General features: G+C 46.9%; 1 pseudogene; it reads right to left on the reverse strand.

The window, feature by feature from the left end:
- Window positions 1-435: 435 nt before the first annotated feature.
- LOC110287116 lies at window positions 436-2,193 on the reverse strand (annotated as a pseudogene).
- Between the last annotated feature and the right edge of the window lie 3,094 nt (window positions 2,194-5,287).

The following is a 5,287-nucleotide window of genomic DNA, read 5'->3' on the forward strand; positions in this document are numbered from 1 at the left end:
AGTCAAGATGTCCTTGTTCTTAATAGCTGAGTAGTATTCCATTGTATAAATGAACCACATTTTCTGTATCCATTCTTCTGTCGTGGAACATCTGGTTGTTTCCAGCTTCTGGCTGTCACAAATAAGGCTGCTATGAACATAGTGGAACCCGTGCCCCTGTGGCCTGGTGGGGTATCTTTTGGGTATATTCCCAAGAGTGGTATAGCTGGGTCTTCAGGTAGCACTATGCCCAGTTTTCTGAGGAACCTCCAGACTGATTTCCAGAGTGGTTGTACAAGCTTGCAATCCCACCATCAATGGAGGAGTGTTCCTCTTTCTCCACATCTTCACCACCATGTGCTATTGGCCAGCTTTTTTTTTTTTTTTTTTTTTTTTTTAAGTAGAAAACACAATCTTTATTTTAGTAAGAACCTAGGTTTGGGATGGGGATGGGGACAGTAACTGGGGTCGGGGTAGACTGGGGGTCGTTTCTGGAGAGGAGGACTGATAACAAAACTTTATTGGCGCAAGTCCCCAAGGATGCCCCGCTCGGAGGCTGCACTGCCCAGAATGAACCCCACCGCCAGAGAAACGGTTTGGTCGAAGGAACCTCGTAGATGCTCCACGTGCTGGTTCAGGGTCGACAGCTGGTCACGCAGAGGGCCCAGAACTGTTGAGATGTCGCCCAAGTGCGTCAAGGTCTGCAGCAATGCGGTATTCAACCACTGGGGAGCAACCTGCGGGGAAGAAGCACGGCCCTGGGAAAGACCAGGAGGCTCATTCGGGGTCTCCACGTCGTGGTCGGGGGTTGGCGTCGGGGAAGATTCGAAGGTATGGCCCGGCTCAGGAGGCAGAGTGTCGGTGCTCCGAGGAGGAGAGCTGGTAATGCGGTGGGCACCTGCAGACTTCGTAGTGGAAGAACTGAATCTGAGCGCAGGGGCAGGTTCGTCATTTTCCGCAGCCAGCGGCAGCTCGGCCTCTTGCTCCACCGGTGCAGGTGCGGGTGCTAACGCGGAGAGGGACGAGCGGCCGCGGCGCTGGGGACGTCCAGGGCCAGTAGAGCGGCGGCGGACCCTCGGCGGCCCATCGTCCCCCAATAGCCCCATGAGTTGGCGGATCTGGTTATCGAAGGGTCCGGACGGCTGGCCCTGGGAGTCTCGGAGTTTGTCCTTGAGGAACTTGTAGCGACGACGGCACTGAGCAGGCGTGCGCCGAACTTGCTGACGGGCCAGTGCGGCGGACACGCGGCGGTAAGTAGGCAGAGTCTGCCGGCGGTCCAGCAGTAGTGAGCTTGGCCAGCTTTCTTAAAGTCATGATCACACTCGGAGCCCCATGCTTGTGCATTGGGCACATCACTGAGTAAGGCCAAAAGTACCAATGATACATTATAAAACATAGGCATAAGGAACTGATCCACAATGTGCGTATGTGCCAGCAATGATTGCTCTCCCTCTGGGAGCTTTAAATGGGCAGGAAATCATTACACATAACATTTGAAAACCTGAAGCAGAATTATGAGTTCAAGGCCTAGTCTAGGCAACACAGGAGAGTTTCTTCCCTGCTTCTCCCCCGCCACCGCTCTGTGTGTGTGTGTGTGTGTGTGTGTGTGTGTGTGGTATGTGTGTGTATGTGCGCACATGCATGTGCCTGTATATCTTTTTAAAATATACATAGATGTTATTAATGTATGCTTTTCTTTCATATACATAAATGTTATTTTTAAACAAAGGGTTTCATCTTTGAAAATAGGTTTTATATGACAATACAGTAAAATCCAACTGGGGGCCAAAAATCAGTATTTCAAAAGCTAAAGTCTGACGAGAAGGGGTAGAAGTGTTTGTCACCAAACATGATGGATGACCTGGGTTCCACCAATCCCCAGGTCCCACAAGGTAGAGGGAAAACTGACTTCTGCAGCTTGCCCTCTGACCTTCACATGTGTACTGCAGCACTGCCACCCCCCCCACACACACAAATTTCACAGTCACACAGTGATTTTTAGAACCCATCACTCAGCAGTATCTGAGCTTGAACAACGGTTTCCCGCAGGTACCCCAACTAGTCACTTTGGCCTCACGCCAGTACTTCTGAGCTTTGTGACATTAAGTTGCTCTCAGACTCAGCCTGAGGGTAAGAAGAAATTCTCCCAGTTTCAAAATGCAATTCGAGGCTGTAAAAAGACTCACCAAATGTATTTGTGCTGCCGGCCAGCATTTTCAACAGTATTCAACAGAACACTGCAGTTTTGCAGAATACTGGAAGGTGGGTTTGCTGCGGAGTGGTGTTAAGAGGCTAGAGTCACGCCTTGTAACTTCAGAATAGACATCAGCATTGCAAGATCCCAGACAAGTCCTACGAGCAAAGCTTTTGCTTAACTCTCATTCTCCAAAACATTATCCAATAATGTAGCCTCTCCGTCTCTTCCGTATGTGGGTGGTGTTTCAAAAATTAATAGAACCCACTACCGACTGATTCTGTGAAACAATGTAACCCTTGCACTTTGGAAACGGCAGGATAAAGCCATGCAATGATCGTGGACTCCATCCCAGGACTCCAAATCTTGTGATTTTTCTTTTGAGAAGATCTCTGTGTGGGTGACTCCTGTGCATTAAAGTGTGTGTGTGGGTGGGGGGGGGTGTATATAAGGAGCGTTAATTGCGTTGGTACTTTGGAAAGCTCAGGAACAACATCGTCTTATAATAGAAACTTTGTATTGTGAACCTCTCTGGGCTCCAAGACGCAAGAGTTTCTGCTTAAAAGCTTTAGGCCGGACACTAGGGATCTGTCTGGCTAGGAATCTGAGCCACTCTCCTGGCCTCCACGGACACAGGCACATGCAGGCAGGCAGGCAAAACATCTACAAACATAAAAATAAATAAACTGAAGAGGAGAAGGAGAAAATAGAGAAGGGAGAGAGAGAAGGAGGGAGGGAGGAAAGGAAGGAAGGAGGGAAAGAAAAAGGAAGGAAAGGCAGCTTTAAGCAGACCACAGAAATGGAAGCAGGGTGCTTTGTAGTTACTTGAAATGACCGCGAGAGGGCGCGCTTTCCTAAATGGTAGCAATTTAGATTAGCACGTTTCAAGGAGATTGGAAAAGAGGGAAGAATGAATGTCTCTGTGAAGACATGATAGTGTTTAAAGTATTAAAACCGAGGGTAACCAGTTATAAAAATAAAGGGAGGCCAAATAAGATTACAACAGTATATAAAACGTCTGTTTTTTTAGTCAACAAAGATTAAAAAGAAAAAAATGAAAAAGTCTTAATTGTGTAAGAGTAAAATATGGTATGTAGAAATTTGTGAGACAAGTCTCTAAAAGTCAAAGTATCAGCTTCATATAACAAGAAACAATGTAGAAATTATTGTTTACTGCGGGTGGTGGTGGCATATGTCTAATTCCAGCATTCAAGAGATAAGAGGCAGACAGATTTCTGTGAGTTCAAGGCCAGCCTAGTCTAAGGAGTGAGTTCTAGGACAGCCAGGGACACACAGATAAACCCTGTCTCAAAAAGAAAGGAAGGAAGGAAGGAAGGAAGGAAGGAAGGAAGGAAGGAAGGAAGGAAGGAAGGATAAAAGGAAGGAAGGAAGGAAGAAAGAAAAAGAAAGGAGGGAAGGAATGACAGTTGCTTATTAAGCACATACGTTAGGTATTTTATGTCCACTATCTATCACAAGCCTATAACAGTGGCATCCTTGAGTGCTGTCCTCATTTCATGAGTGAACTGAGGCTTTTGAACATCCTGAATGATCTGTTCAAGTTCCTACTGTTAAGTAGGAGAGCCCGTTGGGAGTCCAAAGATCTCCGTCCGGAGCATTGCCAGTCTTGCTTTCCTGTGCTTCATCACACTCAGCATGGTGTGGCTTCTATCCACCTCTGCAGCTTTCCTCGCTGCTTGCTCCCATCAGCAGGCTGTTGGCCCTTTCACTTGACTCTGCTCTCCAAGCCTGGGTTGGGTTAGACTTCCTTTAAGCTTCATATTTCCTCATCTGTGTTCTCTAAAGAGAGTTAGAACAGAGCAGAGACTAGCTCTGGCTTGCTCCCACTGAACCCCCAGGTCCTGGCAATGAGGCTGACATAGTCATATCCTTTCTCCCTGTCACTCTGTACCAACACCGTGGGATATACTCCCAACCCAATTTAGGATTTTTTTTTAACTTTCCTTTCCGTCTTTCTTTTTTCTTGAAGCAGGGTCTCTGTAGAAAAAGCTACTCTGTAGCTTTGACTAGCCTGAGACTCCCTGTGTAAACCAGGCTGGCCTCAAACTATATTCTGCCTCTGTTCTCAAGGTCTGCCTGCGCTCTGCCTCCCTGGTGCGGGGTTTAAAGACATGTGCTACCATGTCCAGCCAGAAGTCTTTGCAATTGTTTATGACAATACAGTCTTTTGTTTGTTTGTTTGTTTGTTTGAGACAGGGTTTCTCTGTGTAGCCCTGGCTGTCCTGGAACTCACTCTGTAGACCAGGCTGGCCTCAAACTCAGAAATCCGCCTGTCTCTGCCTCCCGAGTGCTGGGATTGACAATACAGTCTTGAGACTGAAGACTGGTAGTGTAACCTCTTAAATTTGAGAGGCAGGATACTTTTGGAGAGTCACATCCTTAAACACAGCAACAAACTCAGTGAATTACTCCAACCATGTAGCCCTTGACCTTATTTATACAGGAATTTGCAAAAACCTATCATCTACATTTTGCAACATCTTACCATTTTTAAGATTTATCATTTTATGTGTATGAAGGTTTGCCTGCATATATGTATGTGCACTGCGTCGTGCATGTGTTGCTCCCAAAGAGGACAGAAAAAGGCATTAGATCCTCTGGGATGGTAGTTGAAGATGGTTGTGTGCCACCATTGTGGGTGCTGGGAACTGAACCTGGGTCCTATGCAAGAACGAGTGCTGTACTGGATAGTTTTATGTCAACATGATACAAACTGAAGTTATCTGAGAGGAGGGAACCTAAAGAAGATGCCTCCATAAGATTGGGCTGGAGGATGGGCTGGAGAGATGGCTCAGCAGTTAAGAACACTGGCTGCTCTTCCAGAGGTCCTGAGTTCAAATCCCAGCAACCACATGGTGGCTCACAACCATCCATAATGAGATCTGATGCCCTCTTCTGAGGTGTCTGAAGACAGCTACAGTGTACTTACATATAATAAGGAAATAAATCCTCTTTTTAAAAAATTGGACTGTAGGCAAGCCTATAAGTCATTTTCATAGTAAGTGATTGATAGAGGAGGGCCCAGTCCAGTGTGGGTGTTGGGATCCCTGGGCTGGTGGTCCTGGGTTCTATGAGGAAGCCACGGGGAGCAAG

Source organism: Mus caroli, chromosome X (assembly GCF_900094665.2).
Source record: "Mus caroli chromosome X, CAROLI_EIJ_v1.1, whole genome shotgun sequence".
Classification (NCBI taxonomy): Eukaryota; Metazoa; Chordata; class Mammalia; order Rodentia; family Muridae; genus Mus; species Mus caroli.